The following is a 26,923-nucleotide window of genomic DNA, read 5'->3' as shown; positions in this document are numbered from 1 at the left end:
TCTTCTAGACTTTGCTTGGAGACCACCATGTGGTCCTTGCCTGTTTCTATGCCTAATCTTTTCTTATTATATCTCAAAAGTGATTGGTTTAAGACTCCCTACACTGACATCACCTCATTAATGTAATAAATGAAACCTTATTCTCAAATATTATTACTTCCACAAGTATATGGGTTAAGATTTACAACATATATATTGGGGACACAATTCATTCCAGAATATAGAAAATAATAAATTATTTTTGTTTTTGTGAAATTAAATTCATAAGTCCATGATTAAGAAAGCATATTTGTTCTTTTTTTTCATAAGCATATGTCTATGAATATATGTACGATATGTGAGTGAACGGCCTACTTTAATAAAACAGCTAAGGAACACTTCAAATTTTAGTAGGGAAAACATTTTGCTTATTGCTGTCTAGTTTCCTATTATTTGCTGATTTTTTTTAACTCTTTTCGTGTGCATCAAGCCCATAATGATGTATTGTTTATTCTTTAAATTTGGACACAAAGAGAATAAAAATATGTTAGAATAATTAAGACAGACTGGCTCATGCACACATACAAAAACATACAAATATGCATGCACACACAGACATGTTTTAAAAAGTTTAAGTTGTGGTTCTGGGAGTAAGGGATATTAACATGGGTATTTAAAATAAAAAGACATAATATACAGTAGCCTCTATATCTATTGGAGGCACTTTTGAAAACTTGGAGCAATTAAGACTAGTGAAATACAACCAATCATAACTATTACCTTTGTGACCATCTCAAAAGCCCACATGTCCAGACCCACTTTCTTTTTCATATGCTCCTTTCTATACTGCTGTGCAATACTGAACCCAGAAGGTATCATTCCACTTTTGACATTCCCTTAGACCAACACCATGGTGGACAATGGAGCAATCATTGCATTTAAAGTAAACTTATAGTCACCATTTTTTTCACAAATGACCTCATATCACCTTCTGTCCTCATTAAAATCTGGATTTCCTTCAAAGACATTACTTCTCTTGTAGCTATCACTATGCCTCATATCATCCATGAATGGTGTTGGCATCGTTTTCTTAGGTGCTAGAATATCTCTTCTTTTGAAAGCAGCTCACACATATGTCTTATCATTATATAAAGTACATATTATCATAATATAAAGTATTGTTATCACAACATAAAGTTTATATATATATGAAGTCTCCTCACAGTACTACCAACAATTTTGTATTTGCAGTATGTAAAGCCCAGGTTTGTGAATGAGGCTAGACCTGAAAAGAGGTTTGGTTAGCAAAGGAAATTAAGAAATAGGAGACACAAGAAAAAAGTACTGTGAGGTCAAACAGGAGAGGCTGAAGCATCGCAGAGACTAGTAACAGAAGGAATAAGCTACCTGTCTAGGAATGGAGACTAAATGGAGAGAAGTGATGTTGTCAGAGCCCAGGGTCTTTGCCTTTCTGATGGGGACTGGAAGCATATGGAGAAAGGATGCCAGTTACATGCTAGAGCCATAGATAATATAACCTATGATTAAAGGAGAAAAGGAAATAAATATCCTGGCTTCTCCACCCTCCAATCTCTTTCCAGTACTTCCAACTGGCAAAATGTAACCAGAGACAGTGAGCAAGAGCACCCTTATGGGGCCAGACCCTTGCAATACAGGTTAGAACAAAGAATGGCAAGAAATAAATCAGAGAAAAATCCCACAACTAACTGTGGTATGATGTTACTGATTTCTAGAGCTTTCTACAGGTCTTAGTTTTGGAATAGTCTTTTCACTGACATTGTGATGGTGGTTAGGTAATCTTTGCTAATGTCACCAGAAAGTCTTTCATCTCTGCTATATATTTCTAATCATTGGGCTCTTAATTTTATAACATAGATTTATTGTATTATATTGTAACATATATCTATACATTTTTAACACCTTAAGTAATTAATAATAACTTAATTATATTATTAATTAATTGTAGTTGCTGGGTAGCAACTGGTTAAGCATCAACTACTAGCTAAAAAGTTGGTGATTCGATCCAATCCAGAGGTGCCTCAGAAGACAGGCCTGGCAATCTGCTTGCAAAAGATCACAGCCTTGAAAACCCTATGAAGCATGGGGTCACCAGGAGTTGGATTTGACTCAGCAGTTACTAACAACAGCATTAATTAATTTTTAAACTGTTCTAACACCTAAAAATTTCTAGATTCAAGTAAGTTATTCAACATATGTCCAGTACCCCAAATACTAATTCTGGGCTTACAATACCTAGTAAAACCATCAAAAAATGTATCAATCTTATAAATACATTGTCCCCAAATAACTACCTTCACATCTTAGATGTGTAAGCATAACTTCATAAACTTAGCTCGCATACCCCCACACTATAATTTCCTCAGGTTCTCCATTACACAAATACCCATTCATTTTCCCCTACTTGAAAATATTTCCAGAACTTTTAAAACACAGAATTTTACTGTTCTGCGTGTTTCTGTGAAGTTCTGATATATTGTCTTAGGAACACATTTCCCAACCTAAGCTAGCAAGTATAAGTGAACTAATTAAAAGGCTAGATTCTGGAGTTCATATTCTGACTTCAACACTCACCTACCTAGTAACCTTGGTGAAGTTATTTTGCCTTTCCGTGCCTCAATTTCCTCATCTTACAAATAAATAGATTTATATAAACTAATTCATATGCAGGCTGTACGTCAAGACAGATAAAATAACTATAAAAATTGAGCAGCACATAGAAAGCACTATAAAAATGAGATGCTTTTTTTTAATACTCATTACTAATCAAAGTAATACTCATGAATTTTAATAATACTAATTTGGATGATTTGCTTCTCACAGTAAGAAAGTGTTCTTACGAAAGCCCACCATAAGAGTACATAATATAAAAAAATCATAAAAATATAATCACCTAATGGCCACAGCATGGGCAAATGCAATTAGTCTGGTTAGTGTAATTACAAACAAACTTGCAGTAAAATGAGATGCTTATTTCACACTCTAGTGCTTAATTAAGTAGTTAGGTGCCTAATAACATGCCCCAGGCTGTCATCCAATTAGAGAAGGTAGAAGTGGAGTGGAGAAGACCTCAATAATATTTGTTCAGGAAAACACAGTGTTGCCGAGATTTCCAGAGAACAGTCACATTTTGAATGGTGATATTCTTATTTTCAGGAAGAAGTACATATGTTTATCAACACCTAAATTAATTTTTAAAGAGGTCAATAGGAAAAAAAGAATGAAAAACTAAGGTAATACATTGAAATTTTAGCACTCGAGACTGACTGACAACGTCACATATGATATTAAATACATAATAGTGGTGGAAAGCATACTGTGTACTTTAAAATGACTGCTTTCTAAATTTGTAGTTTTCCTCTTTTCTCCAATACCTACTTGATTCCCTAATTTCAGGTCTACCTTTCTCTTAGTGTCTTGGATCTATCTAATGTCATTCAGGAGCAATTCCCTTCTTAAGCAATAGCTTCAGTGCCGTCATCATTGGTAGCAGTCCAGTTTTCATATTTGGGATCTGTCCTAGAAAGTAGTTCCTTGGTTTTAGCCATACGCAGGATCCATGCCTTAACAGAGCCTCTCAAGAATTGGGAACCAGCCTCTATCTGTCTTTCTTCCTCACAAGTTTGAAACCTTTATCTGTGATCCCGAGCTGCATTGCTAGAGAATTCTATGTGCTAATAGACATCTCTCTGATTACATTATCACATATTATGTGCCCCTGAATACCTATAAATAGCATATGCCTATCATGATTCATAGGGTCGCTATGAGTCGGAATCGACTCAATGGCACTGGGTTTGGTTTTTGGTTTTATCATGACACTTGTCTTACAAGTTTTTCCTTTATACCAAAATATTTACCCAAATGGCAACAGAGTTTTTGTGATCTTGACAAGAATTGTGTCTTGTGGGGGTGGTACTAAAAAGTGATGCTCAGGTGTCATGTTTGGTAAAATAAAATATGGGATGGGCTCATTATGTGTTCCATGAAATTATGTAGCAAATTAGTGAATCAGTGAGAAATAATTTACTGGGAAAAAGATGAAATGGCTTTAAAAATACTTGCAGTTGCATAGCCAGAAATCATTTCGTCTTTGCACATTAATTTTTTAAAAATCTTGGATTAGTTCAAGAGAAGATCTACAAATCACTACAGCAGAATCTTACACCATTTCATCTTCAATATTTGAAAATTATAGGTCTCCTTTGGAGCTCCTTTGGAGCAAAATATATAACTGTTTAAAGATTTTTGTTAGCCTTAGGGCCTTTACCATGAACATTTCTATGCCCCCCACAGGTGTAGATAAACATTTTCTTTCATTATTTAGTTATTAAGGTCTTGAGAAAGAGTCCAAATCTAATTGGTCCGTTTATAACAGTGTCAAGAATTTTGATGGCAAACAAATAGAAAAACAATAATGTTAAATAATTTTGGTGTGAACCAAGGACTTGAATATAGGAAAGATTTCAGTTCTCCCTATCTTTTAGGCTATAACAGAACATTCTCTAGTGCCAGAAAAATAATAGAGCTAACAAAAGGAATACCAATGATGCCAATGACAAAGGTGACATTCATGGATTGATGCACACTGTAGAAAGGGATATATGAGAAAGGCATGTTAGGAATATTAAGCCATCTTTCTTGTCAAAATGAATGTGACACAGTCTTCTTTGCCCTTGCCAACGTTTTGCAGGCTTAGTTTTCAAGGTATATATTTTTTATTCCCCTAGATATAATATTTTTTCAAAAAAACTTAAGAACACAATTACCAATCACTGTATGCACTCCACAGAGTAAAGTGGAGATCAGTAATTTTATTGATCATTGAACCATGTCATTATACAGAAAAGCTTCCTTCTCTCCCTCATTCAGACTCCATACTCCGCTTTTAGATCCATGCTACGGAAACTGGTTCTCATTCCAGGATTGACCACAAAGCTGGAATGCTTCATATCATTTAGTTCCAGACTGACATTACCTCAATCAAATCAAAATTCAGCATGAGAAAATGGAATTATATAATTTGCAAGTAGAAATTTTAATATTTTTTCAACCAGCTTTCCCATATACGAATTGATAATTATCAACATATGCCTAGTTTAATTATACTTTCAAACACAAAAGATCAGTGTATTTGCTTTGATTTCATAGAGTCATCATTTTTGTAATAAAAGGTAAAGAGAAACAGATTGTTTATAACAAAACTTCCCTTAACATTGTACTAGTATATTGTGGCAGTATATGTCAACACTTCACAAACACATTAATCATTTTTTTATTCCAAATGAAAAATTGAATTTTGTTCTCACCATTGAATAAAATTTTGCAATACTCTCACTTCTATGGTGGGTGTGGTTAGATGTCTGAAATCCTCTTGAGATGAAAGCCGAGAATATACCTGGGTTTTGTTGACAACCTCAGTGAAAATACCATTAGATGCACAGTCTTAAATGATCTGTTTGTTTCAGTTCTGAATTTGACAGATGAAGGGATGGGCAAGAAGCAATGGTATACAGTAAAATGGATGAGTCTGGAGAATAATGTGACAGCCATAAGCTTTCGTTCAAACGTCAGAGCCAGCATTTTAACGTCTGTTCTGATAAGTGGCACCAAGCGTAAGGTTCCTCTGCCTCCATGGGAGTGTTATTATGCTTTAACCAGTTGCTTTTGAATCAGCCCTGACTCATGGCAACCCCAAGAGCATTAGAATAGAAGAGCGGTCCATAGGGTTTTCAAGGGCTAATTTTTCCAAAGTAGTCCCCAGGCCTTTCTTTCTAGGTGCCTTTCAGTGGGACTTGAACTTGCAACCTTTTGGTTGGTAGCTGAATGTGTTAACAGCTTGCACCACTTAGGGACTTAAGTACAAGACTTAAGTACTGGTCCTGCAGTACAGGAAATTTTTCTTCTTATGGGCTAGCTTAAGCCTGTCCACATGATGACAACAGAATTCCAAGGAACAAGAGGAAGTGTAAAATCCCTTTGAAGCCCAGGATCAGAACTCTCACATTACCACCCCTGCCAAATTCAATTCACTAAAGAAAGTCACGAGTCCATTCCAGACAAAAGGGCTTAAAAAATAGACCCCAATTCTTGATGGAAAGAACTGCGAAAATCCATGGCTAACTTTGCAATCTATCACACCCAGTAGTCCTGACTATATAGGTGCTTATCCTAAGCATTTTATTTTCAGAGCTGAAGCAACTAAACCCCCACTATCATCTGCATATCTCGTCTCATTGCTCCAATTTACGGATTGCGAAAAGTTGCTGGCATCTTTGCTTTTCTTTTTCATTAAGAAGACAAAATACCAAAATTCAGCAACACGGAACATAAATATTTTTACAGTAAAAAAAAAATCATTTTTTTCTTGTTACATCTGAAAAATGTGCAGATTAGAACAGAAGATTTTGAAAGTATACTGGATTTTTTTTTCTTTTTAAAGATCATCCATGTTCTGTATCTTATAAACTAACATTGTTGCCCTTTTGAATTTAAGAATACATTCCTATTTATGGTAGTCCTTCAGAAACTTGAATGCGACTTTAATGATTTTACTAGAATCTGTGATTATTTTATTTTACTTATTAAACAGATAAAGTAATATTTGCTAATTAAGACCATGAATTTATTGTCTAAGACACTACTAATAATGGGAAACACTGCAAAGAGATGTTATAAAAATGTTTGCTTATAATGATTTTAAGTTTACTAAAGATATCAAAATAATTTTTTTAAATACTTACCTACATTATAATTTCAATTAAAGCATGATTTTTATCATGTAAAGATCGCAGGGTAATCCTTTTTCCCAAGTTTCTGCTTATTCCTAGCAATCAGGATGGGACAATATAGAAAAGCACATTCATAGATAGCACCTGAATAGCCATAAATGATGTATCAGTCAGGGTTTATTCAGAAAGAGATCAATTAATGTTTTATGGGAACAAACAATGTATAACATGCCTTGCACATGCAGGTTATCTCAGAGGCGGTCCTAACATCCCAAGCAGCCACAAGAGTAATGGGATGAGGTCCCCAACCAGTAGCATCAACCCCTCCACAGGTGCTCCGCCCATCCAGTCCAATGGACTTGCACACATGAGACACTTACACAGTGTTGGCAAAGTGAAAGTCATTTATATTATTGATAGAAAGCAGACAGCAAACAAGCCAGTCTCCCCTGGACTCAAGAAGGCTGTCGGGGCGAAATGGAGACTAATCTAAGTGTGTCCCACTTTGTGTCACATGAGAATGACTCTCTCAAAGGGCATCTACACACCCTTCCCCAAAACCGATGTTTACTCTTATGTCACTGGTAGGCACATCATGGCTTAGGTGTCCACAGGTGCACTGCGGTTCAGAGGCTATGTTTTCTCTCACTCTTCAGCTACTCTGCCCTTTCGTTGACTGGCCCGGCTATCAACCAGCAGCCTCCAGGCAGCCCTGTGTTGACCTCAGCTCTGAGCCAGCATCGGACAGCTCTCAAAGAACTGCTCTGCGGGTGACCCCCGCCTGGGGTACCTCAGGCTCAGTTAGTAGACCTGTGCACAGTGTGCCCCAGGCTTGGCAGCAGACCCCTGCATGCGGTCTCTCCCTGTCAAGTCTTACAGTTTTCAGCTGGGGTTTCTGCAGCTGCTTGCCCCAGCTCACTTTCTAGGCTGCTTCTGGCATTCTTGCAGCCTTAAAGTAACAGCTTTACAGCTCTTGGCCCACTCTTCTCCAACCACTCTGCTGCCACTGCTCTGTTCAGCTGATACCTGCTTCTCCTTCTCCTGGGCTGTGCTACTGTATTTCTCCTGTCCAGGGTTTCTGCTGCTTCTGGTGCCAGTCCTTTCTCAACTTCTTGATAGATTTCTTATCTCTTATCACCTGATCTGTTGTCTCCACCCTGAAACAAGGAATGGGGGTAGAGGGAGGTTTCTTCAGCACAGAGCTTCTGTGCCCCCAAAGGACCTGATCGCTCCTCCCCGAGAGCCAAACGTTCACATTTTCCAGACTGGGAACTCTCTTGAGCCTTCTTCTCCAAGGTCTTTATTGGCCTTACAACGTGGACCTCTGGGGAGTACCACTGGGCCCCCAGGTGATTCCTTTTAGTCAGGTGGGCTCTCACTGAAATGCCTCAGTGTAGTACTGCTCTCAGAACTAGGACCAAAAGGCCAAATTGTTTACTGTCCTGGGGTTCTACACCTTGTACCATAGAAATTAGAATTTACATAAATGTAGGATTTGCTGGGGAATTTAAGAAATGTGGAGGATCACAGGAAGTCATTACGCACAACAGACTGAAATACGTACACAGAGATTAATACTGTCATGCAGGAAAATCCCAGAAGTTTTGCACTTCGGACTGCCAAAGAGAGGCTACAAAGGGGAGCTTACACAGAGGTGTTTAGTAGCTGCCACCTCTGAGATAGCTACAGTCAAATGCTTGGGGATGACTCATGAATGTTGTTGGTCAGTGTGGCCTGCAGTCGGGAAGAAAAACTGGCATTTGGAGCCTTCTGGGCAACTCCATGTTGTCTGTCACCTTGCCTAGTTGCTGTAATCTTCTTCTACTAGCAATGGCCTCTTCTCCCCCAAGTTTCTCTGTTGGCCAACTCTAACCAGAACCAGACATTAAAGGAGATTCTAAGAAACATAATTCTTAGTCTTGGGTAAATTAACACAATCCATCAAAACTGAGAAGAAACAGCTCTTGTATTTAATTTACAACACTCAGTCTAGGATTGAGTATTTTTTTCACCAATATGGCTCATAAGAATTTCCTTAGGTTGAAGTCGAAAGCCAGCATTTCTTAGAGAAACTACAGAGAATTAAATCACGAGGTATTTCACTAATTCTTCTAGTTACAATTTTAGTCATTCAATAAATATCTAATAAGCACACTGTTGTTTCAGAAATGGTTTAGCCTACTAGAATACAACAATGAGCAAAGTCCCCACAGCAAATCCCATCTGCCTTTTTTTTTTTTTTTTTGATGCAGGGTGGAGGCCAGGAGAAAGGCAGTCAACAAGACATAAGTGCCTAATTCAATCTCTGTTATTTATACCAATAGGAGAAAAATAAAGGAGGGTAAGGGCTTTGCGTATGGAGTGGGAAATTCATCAAATGTACGTAGTGATCAAAGGCCTCTGGGATGAAGTGGCATTTGATCAGAGAACTGAGTGAAGAACTGAGCTCTGTTGATATCCTGGGCGGAAGCATTTCAGGCAAAGGGAGCAAATGCAAAAGCAGAGGCAGGAGTGTACTCGGGATGGATTAACCAGTAGGCAAGATACACAGGGCTTACGTTAAGCAAGGCATGCCCGGGTTTACTTCCGTTTACTTACTGATCTCTAGTGCACAATTTCAAAGATGTGGTGAAAAACAGGTGGAATTTTGCACTAGAGATTAGTAAATAAGCAAAAGCTTACCTTGTTAACTGGGCAATTCATCCCTGAGTATACTCATTGCTTTTAAGGCAAAGCAAAGGAAGACAGTGTGTTGGAAAAGAATGTGCACTCTGCTGCCGTTGGCTGGAGTGTTCTGTTTACGTCTGTGAGGTCAAGTTGGTTGGTTATGGCCTTTAGATCTTCTGTATCATTGCTGTGTTTCTTTCTAGATGTTCTGTCCTTTACTAACAGTGATGTGTTGAAGTCTCCTACTATTATTGCGGAACTATCGATTTCTTTTCCGTGCTGTTAGAGTTTGTTTTATGTATTTTGGAGCCCCATCATTGGGTGAGTAGATATCTATTATGGCTATTGTCTTCATGGTAGATTGTCCCTTTAAACATTATATAATGCCCGTCTTTTTTTTTTATGGCGGATTTTATTTTAAAGTCTATTTTATCTGAGATTAGTATTGCCACTCCAACCTTTTTTGGTAGCTGTTTGCTTGATACATATTTTTCCCATCCTTTGATTTTTAACAAATTTATGTCTTTGTTTCTAAGGTTTGTCTGTTGTAGACAATGGCATGTTGATGGATCTTGTTTTTTAATCCATTCTGTCACTCTCTGTCTCTTTATGAGTACTCTTAAGCCATTTATGTTCAGTGCAATTATTGATGGGTGTGAGTTTATTACTGGCATTTTGCAGTGCTTTTTTTTTTGTGGTGCCGATGTTTTGTTTGTTCCTCCTACTCTTCTGTGCTGAATTCCTTTTGTTTGTGTATTTTTGGTTTTGTTTCTTTTGTTTTTGTAGATTTTCTGTTTACTGAGACTTGTTTTTCTTCTTTATTTTGATGCATAGGTTTGCTAACTTTCTTTGTGGTTACCTTGAAATTTACCCTGTCTTCCTCAATTTAAACCAGTCTCTAATTGCTTGATAACGACTTGACTTCCTTTCCATTTGAAGGTTCTATGCCTATACCATTTATTCTCTATTTTATTGTTTATACGTTATTACTTACAGATTGACGTCTCCAGTTCCCTGCTGTAATTTTTTTAGTTTTGTTTTTGTCTTTTGATTTCTTGACTGCTGCTTCCATGGGTATTGTTTGTGGATACAAGTAAAATGAAATCCTTGACAACTTTAATATCTTCTCTGTATATCATGATGCTGCTTATTGGTCCACTTGTGAGGATTTTTGTTTTCTTTAGGTTAAGGTGTAATCCATACTAAAGGCTGTAGACTTTGATTTTCATGAGTAAGTGCTTCAAGTGCACTTGTCTATTTGCAAGCAAGTTTGTGTCCTCTGCATATCACAGGTTGTTAATGAGTCTTTCTCGAATCCCGATGATGCATTTTTCTTCATATAGTCTAGAATCTGGAATTATTTGCTCAGCATACAGATTGAATAAACATGGTGAAAGGTACAAACTTGACAAGCATCTTTCCTGCGTTTAATCCATGTAATGTCCCTTTGTTCTTTTTGAACAACTGCCTATTGGTCTATGTACAGGTTCCATATGAACACAATTAAAAAAACAAAAAACCAAACCCAGCACCGTCAAGTCGATTCCGACTCATAGTGACCCTATAGGACAGAGTAGAACTGCCCCATAGAGTTTCCAAGGAGCGCCTGGCGGATTTGAACTGCCAATCCTTTGGTTAGCAGCCGTAGCACTTAACCACTACGCCACCAGGGTTTCCATGAACACAATTAAGTGTTCTGAAGTTCCTGCTCTCCTCAATGTTATCCATAATACGCTATGATCCACACAGTTGATGTCTTTGCATAATCAATAAAATACAGGTTAACATCTTTTTGGTATTTTCTACTTTCAGCCAAGATCCGTCTAGCATCAGTAATGATATCTCTTATTGCATGTCTTCTTCTGAATTGGCTTGAATTTCTGGCAGTTCCCTGTCGATGTACCCCTGCAAACATTTTTAATTATGTTCAGGTAAACTTTACTTTGGTGTGATAGTACTGATATTGTTCGATGACTTCTACATTCTGCTGGATCACCTTTCTTTGGAATGGGCACTAATATGGACCTTTTCCCATCAATTGGCCATATTTTTTGGCATAGACAAGTGAGTGCTTCCAGAGTTGCATCAGTTTGTTGAAATATCTCTGTTGGCATTCCCTCAATTCCTGGAGCCTTGCTTTATGCTAATGCCTTCGGTGCAACTTAAGCTTCATCTGTCGACATCATCGGTTTTTAATCATATGCTCCTTCCTGAAATGCCTGAACGTTGACCAGTTCTTTTTGGTACAGTGATCCTCTGTATTCCTTCCATCTGCTTTTGATGTTTCCTACATTCATCAATATTTTACCCATGGTGTTGTTGTTGTTGGGTGCCATTGGGTCAGTTCTGACTCATACAATAGAACACAACACTGCCTGGTCCTGTGCCATCTTTCTGATCACTGTTATGCTCAAGCCCATTGTTGCAGCCACTGTGTCAATACATCTCATTGAGGGTCTTCCTCTTTTTAGCTGACCCTCTAGTTTACCAAGCATGATGTCTTTCTTTAGGGACTGATCCTTCCTGATAATATGTTCAAACTATGTGAGATGTAGTCTTGCCATCCTTGCTTCTAAGGAGCACTCTAGTTGTACTTCTTCCAAGACACATTTGTTTGTTCTTCTGGCAATCCATGCTATATTCAATATTCTTCAGCAACATCACAATTAAAAACCATCAATTCTTCTTCTGTCTTCCTTATTCATCATCCAGCTTTTGCATGCATATGAGGCGATTGAAAACACCATGGTGCACCTTAGTCTTCAAGGTGACATCTTTGCTTTTGAACAGTTTAAAGAGGTCTTTTACAGGAGATTTGCCCAATTCAATGTGTCTTTTGATTTCTTGACTGTTGCTTCCATGGGTGTTGATTGTGGATCCGGGTAAAGTGAAATCCTTAATAACTTCAATCTTTTCTGCATTTATCATGATGTGGATTATTGGTCCAGTTGTGAGGGTTCTTTTTTTTTTTTTCTTTATGTTGAGGTGCAATCCATACTGAAGGCTGTGGTCTTTGATCTTCATCAGTGTTTCAAGTCCTCTTCACTTTCAGCAAGCAAGGTTGTGTCGCCTGCATAATGCAGGTTGTTAATGAGTCTTCCTCCAGTCCTGATGCCCCGTTCTTCTTCATAAAGTCCAGCTTCTCAGATTATTGATCAGCATACAAATTGAATAGGTATGGAGAAAGGAAACAACCCTGATGCACACTCATCCTGACTTTGAACCATGCAGTTATCTCCTTCCTTTCGAAAAACTGCCTCTTAATCTATGTAAAGGCTTCTCATGAGCACAATTAAGTGTTCTGGAATTCCCATTCTTCTTAATGTTATCCCTAATTTGTTATGATCCACACAGTCAAATGCCTTTGAACAGTTGATAAAACACAGGTAAACATCTTACTGGTATTCTCTGCTTTCAGCCAGGATCCATCTAACACCAGCAATGGTATCTCTGGTTACAGGTTCTGTTCTGAATCCAGCTTGAATTTCTGGCAGTTCCCTGTCAGTATGCTGCTGCAGCCACTTTTGAACAATCTTCAGCAAAATTTTACTTGCATGTGATACTAATGATACTTTTTTATAATTTCCGCATTCCATGGGATCACCTTTCTTGGGAATAAGCATAAATATGGATCTCTTTGAGTGAGTTGACCAGGTAGCTCTCTTCCAAATTTCTCCACATAGATGAGTCGTCATTTCTAGCAGTGCATCCATTTGTTGAAACATCTCAATTGACATTCCATCATTACGTGGAGCCTTGTTTTTTGCCCATGCCTTCAGTGCAGTTTGGACTTTTTCCTTCAGTACCATCAGTTCCTGATCATATGCTCCCTCCTGAAGTGGTTGAACATCCATCAATTCTTTTTGGTATAGTGACTCTGTGTACTCCTTCCAACTTCTCTTGAAGTTCCCAGCGTCATTCAATATTTTCCCTGTAGAATCCTCCACTCCTGCAACTCTAGGCTTGAATGTTTTCTGCAATTCTTTCTGCTTGAGAATTGCTGAACATGTTCTTCCCTTTGGTTTTCTATCTCCAGGGCTTTGCAAGTGTCATTATAATACTTTATAATACTGCCACCCTTTGGAATCTTCTGTTCAACTCTTTTACTTCATCATTGCTTCCTTTTGCCTTAGCTACTCAACATTCAAGTGCAAGTTTCAGAGTCTCTTCTGACATCCATTTTGTTCTTTTCTTTCTTTCCTGTCTTTTTAATGATCTCTTGTTTTCTTCATGTATGATGTCCTTGATGTTATTCCACAACTCATCCGGTCTTTGGTCATTAGTGTTTTAAGGCATCAAGTCTATTCTTTAGATGGTCTCTAAATTCAGGTGGGATATACTCAAGGTCATACTTTGGCTCTCATGGACTTGTTCGAGTTTTCTTCAGTTTCAACTTTAACTTGCATATGAGTAATCGATGGTCTGTTCCACAGGTGGCCCCTGGCCTTGTTCTGACTGATGATGTTGAGCTTTTTCATCATCTCTTCCCACAGATGTAGTCAATTTGATTCCTGCGTATTCCATCTGGTGAGGTCCATGAGTATAGTCACTGTTTATGTTGGTGAAAAAAGGTATTTGCAATGAAGAAGTCATTGGTCTTGCAAAATTCCATCATTCGATCTCCAGCATTGTTTCTATCACCAAGGCCATATTTTCCAACTATGAGTCCTTCTTCTTTGTTTCCAACTTTCGTATTCCAATCACCAGTAATTATCAATGCATACTGATTGCATGTTTGATCAATTTCAGACTGCAGAAGCTGGTAAAAATCTTCTATTTCTTCATCTTTGGCCTTAGTGGTTGGTGTGTAAATTTGAACAATAGTTGTATTAACTGGTCTTCCCTGTAGGTGTATGGCTATCATCCTATCACTGACAGTGTTGTACTTCAAGATAGATCTTGAAATGTTCTTTTGGATGATGAATGCAACACCATTCCCCTTTAAGCTGTCATTCCCAGCATAGTAGACTGTAAGATTGTCTGATTCAAAATGGCCAATACCCGCCCATTTCAGCTCACTAACACCTAGGATGTTGATGTTTATGCATTCCATTTCATTTTTGACAATTTCCAATTTTCCTAGATTCATACTTTGTACATTCCACATTCCAATTATTAATAGATGTTTATAGCTGTTTCTTCTCATTTTGAGTTGTATCACATCAGCAATTGAAGGTCCTGAAAGCTTGACTCCATCCACATCATTAAGGTCGACTCTACTTTGAGGCAGCAGCTCTTTCTCAGTCGTCTTTTTAGTGCCTTGCATCCTGGGGGGGGGAGCTCATCTTCTAGCACTGTGTCAGACAATGTTCGTCTGCTATTCATAAGGTTTTCACTGGGTAATTCTTTTCAGTAGTAGACTGCCAAGTCTTTCTTCCTAGTCTGTCTTAGTCTGGATGCTCAGCTGAAATCTATCATGGGTGACCTTGCTGGTATCTGAATACCAGAGGCATAGCTTCCAGCATCACAGCAATACGGAAGCCTCCACAGTATGACAAACTGACATACAGGTGGCAGCTTTTGCCCATGGTGTGTCCTCTTCACAAACTCCCCAAAGCCACTGTGACACCCCCACCCTGACACACACACACACACACACACACACACTTCTCAATTCCACCGTTTGAATCCCTTCTTCTCCTTTCCAGGCCCAGGAGTCACAGAAAGTTTTAGCTGTCCAATAACTCATGGACAATATTAGATGCTCCAAGAAAGACCCCTCTAAGTTAAAAGCTAGCACAGGCTGAACCAATCAGACTTCTCCCTTTTCTCTGTTTGAAAAGCTTTTTAAAATTCTCTGCTCCACCCCGCCCCCAATTTACACCCTCTCAGGTATCTTCCTGTTTCAGGATATTAAAAATTGCTCACTGTGTTCTGTGCACTGGGGCCACAGGACACTAGAGAAAGTAGGTGGCTCAAGATGACTTTGAGGCCATCCTGGATGCAGCTAGGTGCAGCGCTGCTGCGTACTGGGTCCTCGGCAGATGGAAGTCCTCCTTCTCTTCCTTCCTGCAGCTCTTTGTCTATCACTCTTTCTTTCTCCTCTGCGGATCTTCCCCAGAGCAGCCCCAGAACACATACTGCCATTCCTTGGGGTTAACGGTAAAGCTTCCTCCCCTACCCCCGCTTCTGTATGTCCAGTTCATGGCAAAGGGTGGAAAAAATAGGAAAGGGACTGAGAAATAATTTTGTTCATAGAATCCTTCAAAATTGCACCAGAGGACTTGAATATTTTTCTTCAGCTTTTTCAGCTTGAGAAACACTGAGCATGTTCTTCCCTTTTAGTTCTCTAACTTCAGGTCTTATTGCATTTCATTATAATTCTCCATTTTAGTCTTTTCTTTCTTTCCTGTCTTTTTAATGACCTTTTGGTTTCTTAATTTATGATGTTCTTGATGTCATCCCACAACTCCTCTGGTTTTTGGTCATTAGTGTTCAGTGCGTCAAATCCATTCTTGAGATGGACTCTAAATTCAGCTGAGATATACTCAAGTTCCTACTTTGGCTCCCATGGACTTTTTAAAATTTTCTTTAATGAAGATAAAAATCATATTTTTTGTGTCCTTTGTTATTTTATACATCCTGTAAATAATGGCAGTGAGAGGCAATGTATTTATTTTCAATTCAATTGTAGTGATAATAGGCAAAATTTAACGAATTTATAACCAATTCTGGGAATACAGCCTTGATTAATATAATTTCTGTAGTTTAGCTGCAGTAAAGTTTGATAGTACTCTGAATTAAATAGCTTTTTTGTAAATTAAGTTCATCATATTAGTAAAAATTATGAACTTCTGAAATATTTTGTCAGATTGTTTGCATGATCATTAAAAATGTATTACTTGAACTTTAAAAAATTGTCAGAGTCCTTGTTCATCACTTACCCACAAGGAAATAAGCATATTCAGAATGCGATCCTAATGAGGCACGTGGAACATGTTCTTTATCTGAGAGTACACGTAGAGTTCACTAACACCTGCCTCATTAAGTTTGATATGCCATCTATATGGAAAATAAAACGGTGGGTATAAAATAGACGTGAAGTGAAAATTGCTGTATGAAGTCAATATCAGGTTTAATTTAAAGTTGTATTTCTTACTGTGATAATCTTTGTGGTAGAATAAAGTGTTCTGCACAAGTTAAGTTCTCAGTAAGAGATCATTGGGTATATTGACTGTATTATTTTTGTACATCTCAAGCCACTTTATTCAAATAAAAATTGACTGCTCTTGAAAACACATACACGCAAATAAATGAGTCTGGAGGGCAGGGCTATTGTATAAATGGTCTCAGAGAAGAGAGGATTATTTTTAAGCCTTGAGGGCTAAAGTAATGTGTTCTGATGACTTACTTGGTATCTGTCATGGATTGAATTGTGTCCCCACAAATATATGTGTCAACTTGGTTAAGCCATGGTTTCCAGTATTGTGTGGTTGTCCTCCATTTTGTGATTGTAATTTTATGTTAAAGGGGATTAGGGTGGGATTGTAACACCCTTACCTGGGTCACATCCCTGATCCAATGTAAAGGGAGTTTCCCAGGAGTGTGCTCTGTACCACCTTTTATCTCTCAAGAGATGGAAAGGGAAGCAAGCAGAGAGGGAGGTATCTCATATCACTAAGAAAGCAGTGCCCAGAGCAGAGCACATCCTATGGACTTGGGGTTCCTACCTGAAGAACCTCCTAGTCTGGGGAAAGATTGATGAGAAGGCTAACACAGAGATAAAGCCTTCCCCTGGAGCGGACACCCTGAATTTGGACTTTAACCTTCTTTGCTGTGAAGAAATAAATCTCTCCTTGTTAAAACCACCCACTTGTGGTATTTCAGTTATAGCAGCACTAGATGACTAAGACAGTACCTGTTGTCCCTTCTTTCCCTCCAGTTTCTCCCATTTGTAGTGGAAATGTCTATCTTGTGCCTGTTCTACCACTGCACCTTCAGAAACAGATAACTTATATTCTGGATTTCACAGATGAAAAAGAATTTTTAGATTTTGGACTTGGAGTTGAATTAAGACTTTTGGTATGATTGATGGTGTGAATATGTGTTACATGTGACATGAATTTTGGGAGGCCAAGGGTTGGAATGTCATAGACTGAATTGTGTCCCCCATTGTGTATTAATTTGGCTAGGCGATGATTTCCAGTATTGTATATGATTGTCTACCATTTTGTCATCTGATGTGATTTCCCTATATGTTGTAAATCCTATCACTATGATGTTAATGAGATGGATTCGCAGCAGTTGTATTGATGAGATCTACAAGATTAGATGGTGTCTTAAGTCAATCTCTTCTGAGATATAAAAGAGAGAAGTGTGCAGAGAAGACATGGGTATATCATACCACCAAAAAAGCAGCACCTGGAGCACAGCACGTCCTTTGGACCTGGGCTTTCTGATTGGAGAAGCAACTAGTTCAGCGGAAGGTTGATGAAAAGGATCTTCCTCCAGAGCCAACAGAGAGAGAAAACTTTCCCATGGAGCTAATGCCTTGAATTTGTATTTGTAGCCGCCTAGACTGTGAAGAAATAAATTTCTGTTTGTTAAAGCCATTCACTTGTGGTATTTCTATTATAGCAGTGCTAGATGACTAAGGCAGATGTGCTACCCAGATACATACACACACATAGACCCACATGCATGCACGTACTTACCCAATTTTTTTTAAAGAGTGAGAAAAAATAATGTTATTGCAGAGAAAAAGAAAAATAAAATACAATATGCCCATGATGTGCATCTGTGCAGAAGAGAACTTGGCAAATAAAAGAGAAGAAAAATTAAAGGTATAATACAGAGTAAGTTTTTGAGAAACCAAATGAAGCAAATGTATAGACTAAAACAGCATACTGTCCTCCCATTAAAAAAGAAAAGGAAGAAACAACGAAATGCGTTCTGGTAAAGTTGTTATAATTCATAGAAAATGGCAGACTATGGAACACATGTTACCACAATCAAATAACCTAAAAGGAAGAAAAACAATTTGCCTGAGGTGTCTTCATAGCACAACCTTACAATTTTCAAAGAAAGGATAGCCTATGAATTGTTCAAGTAAAGAAAGTGTGAGCCAAGAGTATTATGAACAAACCATCAAAGAAAATAAAGTGAACAGAGAGTCAAAATATTTCAAAACATTTAAATACTTGGGAAGCACAATTCTCCGGATTATTTCTTGGAGAATACTCTAGAATACTCTATTAGTTTGGATACTGTCTAGTTTGTGTCATTTGATTGAACAATAAGGGTATTTATTATTTTAAGTCCACAGGCATGACAGACTTCAGGATTTTTGTATTCTGCCATTCTGTCTGTGTCAATTTTGCTCCTTGGGAAATAGCAGGTACCTTCAGGCATTACATCAAGACGAGGCAATACGGAGGTTCCAAAAGAATCATCTCTACTCATATCAACTTCTTAAAATGGAAAAGAATTTCCTAGTGGATTCATTGCATATTACCACTTATTACTCTTTGGTCAGAATTGTGTCATATCTTCGTCTCTAAAATATCAGTGACCTTAAAGATAGTATCAAACAAATAAGACAAAACACAAAAGTTTATAAAGATATAATACACTGCAAAACTCTAGTGATTTCACAATAGATATACTGAAAAGAAAGTACCTTCTTAGTTCATGACCATTAAAAACCTTCCAAAATACAGATATATAAATCTGATTTATAATAAAATATATCTAATTTCAATTAGATATTAAACCCTGTAGCATAAGGAAAGACACTTACTGCCAAAGGTCTATAAAACAAGCACAAAAATTCATAATGTACTATGAAACTAAAAAAAAAAAAAATACATTCCAAACAGTAGAAATAGTACAGAAAATTTTAACTGATCTGGTTTTGGGTGTAATAAAACTATAAATCTGATACAGAGAAAAATATCACCATCAAGAACACCTACAAGTATCTAATTCTTAAGTTCAAACAGAAATCAAAATTCGAAAATTATGTATCTTATTTACAAACATAAATAGCATTGACAAACCGAAAAACCAAACCCAGTGCCTTCGAGTCGATTCCGACTCATAGCGACCCTGTAGAACAGAGTAGAGCTGCCCCAAGAGTTTCCAGGGAGCACCTGGTGGATTCAAACTGCCGACCCTTTGGTTAGCAGTCGTAGCACTTAACCACTACACCACCAGCGTTTCCAGATCAAGAAAACAAAAATTCTCACCACTGGACCCATAAACAACATCATGATAAACTGTGAAAAGTTGTAATTGTCAAGGACTTTGCTCGACCTGGGTCAGCGATCAGTGCTCGTGGAAGCAGCAGTCAAGAAACAAAAGGATACATTGCATTGGGAATATCTGTGACAAACAGCCTCTGTAAAATCTTAAAGAGCAAAGATGTCACTTTGAGGACTAAGGTCTGGCTGGCTCAAGCCATGGTATTTTCAGTCACCTCATATACCTGTGAAAGCTGCACAATGTAAAAGGAAGATCAAAGAAGAAAAATGACACATTTGAATTTTTGTGTTGGCAAAGAATATTCAATGAGCCATGGTCTGGCAGAAGAATGAACAAATCAGTCTTAGAGGGAGTACAATCAGAATGCTCCTTAGAAGCAAGGATGTCCCTTACTTTGGACATGTCGTCGGGAGGGATAAGTCACTGGAGAAAACATCATCCTTGGTAGAGGATCAATGTAAAAGAGGGAGATCGTCAATAAGACGGACTGACACAGTGGCTGCAACAATGAACTCAAACATATAAAATATTGTGAGGATGTCATAGGAAAGGGCAACATTTTATCCTGCTGTACATAAGTTCACTATATGTTACAGCCACCTCAATAGCACCTGACAGCAACATTTACAAACATTTACCAAATGACTGCTATGTAACAAACCCGAGTCAAGACACTGAGGATAAAGTAATAAACAGATAATGTCTCTCAGCTCCAAGGAATTGATATTCTAATGGATAGACCCATAAAATGGAGAGGGAGGAAGGGAGAATTGTGTGTTAGGTAGGGTGGTAGCTAGAGACTTCTTTTACAAGGAAGTTTTTTAGCGCTGAATAAAGTGTGACTGTGAACCATGGGAACATCTGGAGAAGAACATTTCTGACAAGGGAACATTAAGTGCAAAGTGCTCAAGCAGGAATGGAATTGATAAGTTAGAGCAACTAAAGGCGTATGTCATTTGACTGCTCTTTGCTTTATCATACTTTGCAGATATTTCAGGTTTCACAAACTGAAGTTTTGTGGCAACACTGCATCAAAGAAGTCTACTGGTGCCATTTTTCCAATAGCGTGTGCTCAATTCGTTTCTCTGTGTCACATTTTGGTAATTCTCACAATATTTCAAATTTTTTCATTATTATTATATCTGTTATGGTGACCTGTAATCAGTGACTTTTGGTGGTACTGTTGCAATTGTTTTGAGGCTCCACGAACTGTGCCCATGTGAGATGGCAAACTTAATCGGAAATCCTTTAGGTTCTGCCTGCTCCACTGACTGACTATTCCCCCATCCCTCTCCTTTTCCCTCTCCTGGGGCTTCCCTATTTCTTGAGACAATATTGAAATTAGGCCAGTTAATAACCCAACAATGGCCGCTAAGTGTTCAAATGAAAAGAAGAGTACCACATCTCTCACTTTAAATCAAAAGCTAAAAATGATTAAGCTTAGTGAGGAAGGCATCCCAAAAGTCGAAACAGAGTGAAAGTTAGGGCTCTTGTGAAAAACAGTTAGACAAGTTGCGAACGCAAAGAAAAAGTTCTTGAAGGGAATTGAGTGCTACTCCAGTGAACACTGAATGATAAAAAAGCGAAACAGCATTATTGCTGATATGGAGAAAGTTCTAGTCGTCTGGATAGAAGATCAAATCAGCCACAATATTTCCTTAAGCCAAAACCTAATCCAGAGATTAGGGTGGATTAGGCTCTTCAGTTCTATAAAGCTGAGAGAAGTGAAGAAGCTGCAGAAGAAAGTTTGAAACTAGCAGTAGTTCGTTCAGGAAGTTTAAGGAAAGACACAGTCTCAATAAGAAACAAGTGCGAGGTGAAGCAACACGTGCTGACGTAGAAGGTGCAGCAAGTTATCCAGAAGCTCTGGCTGAGACGATTGATGAAGGCGGCTGCGTTAAACCTCGGAGTTTCAGTGTAGACAGAACAGCCTTATACTGGAAGACACCCTCTAGGGCTTTCACAGCCAGAGAGGAGAAATCAATGCCTCGCTTCAGAACTTCAAAGGACAAGCTGACAGTCTTGTTAGGGGTTAATGCAACTGATGGCTTGAAGTTGAAACCAATGTTCATTGACTATTCTGAAAATCTTATTTAATGTAATACCTTTAAGAATTACATTAAATCTTCTCTGCCTGTGCTGTATAAATGGAAAAACAAAGCCAGGGTAAGAGCACATCTGCTTACAACATGGTTTACTGACTATTTTAGGGCCACTGTTAAGGTCCACTGCTCAGAAAAAAAGATTTCTTTCAAAATATAACTGCTCATTGACAATGTACCTGGTCACCTAAGAGCACTGATGGGCTCGTACAAGGAGGCAAATGTTTTTGTGCCTGCTGTCACAACAGCCATTTTGTAGCCCATGGATCAAGGAGTAATTGTGATTTCAAGTTTTATTTATTTATTTATTTTGATTTTCTAAAAGTAACATTTTATTGTGTTTTCAGTGAAAGTTTGCAAGCAAATTAGGTTCCCATTTAACAATTACTATGAAAAGTGTTCAGTGACATTGATTACATTTTCATATGTCAACATTCTCATTGATTCCATCCTGCATATTTCATTTCCAGTAATTTGATTTCTCTGTTTCCTTATTTTTTCATCTTTGCTTTAGAGTAATTGTTGATCATTTGATCTCATAGAGATGATTTTTTTTTTAAGGTATGTAGAGCTCACTGGTAATATTCTTTACTTATGAGCTAATCTATTATTTAGTCAAAAGGTGACTTCAGGGAGTAGTTTCAGTTCAAGGTTTATAACATGTGACTTTTTAAAAAACTATTATTGTACCTTAGATGAAGGTTTACAGAACAAACTAGCTTCTCATTAAACAATTAGTACACATATTGTTTTGTGATATTGGTTACCAACACCATAACATGTCAATATTGTCCCTTTCTTGACCGTGGGTTCCGTATTACCAGCTTTCCTGTTCCCTCTTGCCTTCTAATCCTCTCCCCTGGGCTGGTGTGCCCCTTTAGTCTAATTCTGTTTTATAGGACTATCTAATCTTTGGCTAAACGGTGAACCTCAGGAGTGATTTCATTACTGAGCTAAAAAGGTCTCTAGGGGCCATACTCTTGGGATTTCTCCAGTCTCTGTCAGGCCAGTAAGTCTGGTGTGTTTTTTTGTGTGAGTTAGAATTTTGTTCTACAATTTTCTCCAGCTCTTTCTGGGACCCTCTATTGTGATGCCTGTCAGAGCAGAAGGTGGTAGTAGCCAGGAACCAACTAGTTGTGCTGGACTCAGTCTAGTGAAGGCTGTAGTAGTTGTGTCAACCTTTAGTATTTAAGAAATACATTTTGTAAGGCTACAGCGGCCATAGGTAGTGATTCCTCTGATGGATCTGGGCAAACGAAGTTGAAAACCTTTTGGAAAGGATTCACTATTCTAGATGCCCTTAAGAACATTGGTGATTCATGGGAAGAGGTCAAAATACCAACATTAACAGGAGTTTGGAAGAAACTGATTCTAACCCTCATGGATGACTTTTATGGGTTCAATACTTCAGCGGAGGCAGTAACTGCAGAGATGGTGGAAATAGCAAGAGAACTAGAATTAGATTTGAAATCCAAAGATGTGTCTGAATTGCTGCAATTTCATGATAAAACTTTCACAGATGAGGAGTTGTTTCTTACAGATGAGCAAAGAAAGTAGTTCTCGAGATGGAATCTACTCCTCATGAAGATGCTGTGAACATTGTTAAAATGACAACAAAGGATTTAGAATATTACATAAACTTAGCTGATAAAGTGGCAGCAGGGTTTGAGAGAATTGATGCCAATTTTGAAATAAATTCTACTGTGGGTAAATGATATCAAGTGGCACCCATGCTACAGAGGAATCTTCTGTGAAAAAAAAGTCAATCAATGCAGCAAGCTTCATCGGTGTCTTATTTTAAGAAATTGCCTCAGCCGCTGCAGTCTTCAGCAACCATCACCCTGATCAGTCAGCAGCTGTCAACACTGAGGCAAGACCCTCCACTGGCAAAAAGATAACGACTCTCTGAAGGTTCAGATGGTCATTAGCATTTTTTAGCAATAAAGTATTTCTTAATTAAGGTTTATACTTTTTTTTAGACATAACGCTATTGCACGCTTAATATACTACAGTATAGTGTAAACATTACTTTTATATGCATTGGGAAACCGACATATTTCATGCCCATTGCCTGAGGTATGCCTGCACAAAAATGACAATGTGACTTAGAATAATCAGGGAGAGATTTGCAGGGAAGGAGGTCTGAAAAGTAGGCAGGTGCAAGTAAAGACACACATATGTACACACACCACTATATCATATAGTCCTCGTGGTGCAATAGTTAAGTAATTGGCTGCTAACTGAAGGGTCGAAGGTTAGAACCACCAGCCTTTCCATGGGAGAAAAATGTGGCAATCTCTTTCCCTGAATACTATACCTTGGAAACCTCATAGTGTAGTTCTACTCTATCCTATAGGGTTCCTATGAGTAGAGATCTACTTGAAGGCACACACAACCATATATATATATATACACACACACACGCACACACACACATATGGAGCCCTGGTGGCACAGTGGTTAAGAACTACAGCTGCTAAACAAAAGGTCAGCAGTTCGAATCCATTAGCTGCTCCTTGGAAACCTTATGGTGCAGTTCTACTCTGCTGTATAGGGTTGTTATGAGTCGGAATCAGGTTGTTGATCTTTGGAGTGTGTATATATATATGTATATATACATATATATGTAAAATTTTATAATGGAAATTGTATTCACAACAGTAGAGTTAATGTAATACTGAAATCACGTGCAATCAGCATATACCTTCAAAAATTAGAAATATTTTGCCAAACTCATTTCATGTATTTATTTTCTTTTCAATTGTGCTTTAGGTAAAAGTTTACAGTTCAAGTTAATTTCTCATACAAAAATTTTTCAATATATTGTTTTGCGACATTAGTTGCAATCCCTGTAATGTAACAGCACGCTCCCTCATCCTCCCCCCAGATTCCCTGTGTCCATTTGACCAATTCCTGTCCCTTGCTGCCTTCTCATCCTGCTTTTGGGCAGGAGTTGCGCATTTGGTCTCTTATACCTGATTGAACTAAGAAGCACATTCTTCATGTGTATTATTTTTGTTTTATAGTCCTGTCTAATCTTTGTCTAAAGAATAGGCTTTGGGAATGATTTTATTTCTCGGTTAACTGTGCATCCAGGGGGCATAGTTTTGGGGGTTCCTTCAGTCTCTGTCAGACCATTAAGTCTGGTTTTTATACATGAATTTGAGATCTGTTCTATATTTTTCTCCTGCTCTGTCTGGGGCTCTCTGTTGCGTTCCCTGTCAGGGCGGTCATTGGTAGTATTTGGGCACCATCTAGTTCTTCTGGTCTCAGGCTGGAGGAGTCTTTGGTTCATGTGGTCCTTTAGTAGTTTGAAATAACATTTTCCTTGTGTCTTTGGTTTCCTACATTCTCCTTTGTCATGTATTTTTTTTTTAACCACTAGTTTTTGAAACTGAAGTGGCAAGATAACATTATAGATATATCATGTAGTTCTTGTTGAATTATTTTCTAAAGTGCATGATAAATACGTGGTTATTTCATTGTATGTGATATTTAGACTAACTAGAGAGTTCATACAATCTCTCCACTATAATATTTCCATTTGAGAGGTAACTTCAGAAAGACAAAGCAGCATTGTCTCATGGATTAAACTGGGATAGAAATAAGAGAAGCCAAGATGATATCGATCATTTGAATGATCAGTTAAATGAATGGGAGTGTACCAGTTACTGTAATAAATAACACTGGAGAGAAATAGACTCTCAGATGAATCAAGACTTCATTAATAGATGCAGTTCATTTGCAATTTCTCTTAACATATAAGTTATGATATGAACCTGCAGTTCCAAACATATGTCAAAAATGAAGATATAAAGTTTTGGAGTCATCATATTATAGTTCATTAAGAGAAGTGACTAAATGAGATTATTTTAGGCATAAACAATGAGAAAAGAAGAAAAAGTGTCACAGAAATAAATCCTGCAATGCCTCATTGATTAGGAAAATTGAAAATATGTAACTTATGAGACATAGAATAAGCAGAGAGAAAAGCCAGGAGAGTGTGATGCACCAAAAATCAAATAAGAAAGTATAGAAAGAAAGGAGTGATAGATTAGAAACAAGAATTGATATTTGGATTTGGCACTGTGGAGGTGATTGTTTACCTTGGCAATGGGAGATCTCAGTGAAATGGTGGAGTAAGTGCGTTGTTGGAATGTTGGTTCCAGACAGTATTAGAGAAAAGAAATGGAGATAGCAAATACAGCAACAATTTGGAGATTTTCACAATGGGGAGTAAAAAGTAAGTCAGTACTTTGAGATATCCAAGGTATCAGTGTAAGTTGTTTGTTTGTTTTAGGATGGAATTAATTTCATCATGTTTATATGCTAACAGGAAGTATCGAGTAAACAGGAAAATATAGACAGAATAGAAGAGAGAAAGGATGATTACAAAAGAAATGGCCTGAGCTGAAAGAGTTTTAGGAAACTGGTGCACAAATGGAAGGGTTGACCTTAGACCACTACAAGAAGTGTGCATTCTCTCTAAGAGATGCAGGTAGAGAGATAAGTTTTGTGGTCAAGGAATATGGGACTTTTCTTACAATTTATTTTATTTCTTCATGCAATAAGAAATACAATTATCCTCTCAGAATCAGAAGAAAGGTAGAAGAACTCTATTATCATCCTGCAAGTAGTCAAAAGAATTGGCCAGTGAAACATATCAGGAATAACCAAAGAACTTAAGGTCCACTTAGGTTTGGAACAACGTAAGGGTAGTGTGGTGTAATATGAGTGGGTGATGGTGTGAAGCCACATTCAGGTGCTCAAGTCCATGAAAGGCAAAGGGTTTAGATATAAGCTGGCTTTAATTGTGAAAGGCATAGATTATGATAAGAGTGAGAAGGAGGGGATATAAGTAAGTATGCAAGGTGATAAAGAGGAAAAGGACCACATGACAGAGAATAAAATGAACAGTAAAATGGTGGTAAGTTCAATTAATTAAGAAACCCATACGTCAACTTGCTTAAAAAATAAAACATTTTTTATATACTTGAAGAGTTCCATTTACCCTTCAGTAATCAAAAATATACACACTTTAGATTTAACCATTGTCCTGAACATGATGGTTGTGGTTTTTCTGCATTTCTTTGTATGTTTATTACACATATATTTTTAAATTCTGTGAACATATGGTATAATATTCTTTACCTCCTTCTGCAGCTATTGGATTTCTAGCTCAGCTATTTGATAATTTTGGTT

This window comes from Loxodonta africana, chromosome 5 (genome assembly GCF_030014295.1).
Source record: "Loxodonta africana isolate mLoxAfr1 chromosome 5, mLoxAfr1.hap2, whole genome shotgun sequence".
NCBI classification, from domain to species: domain Eukaryota; kingdom Metazoa; phylum Chordata; class Mammalia; order Proboscidea; family Elephantidae; genus Loxodonta; species Loxodonta africana.
Note: the sequence above shows the minus strand (reverse complement) of the source record.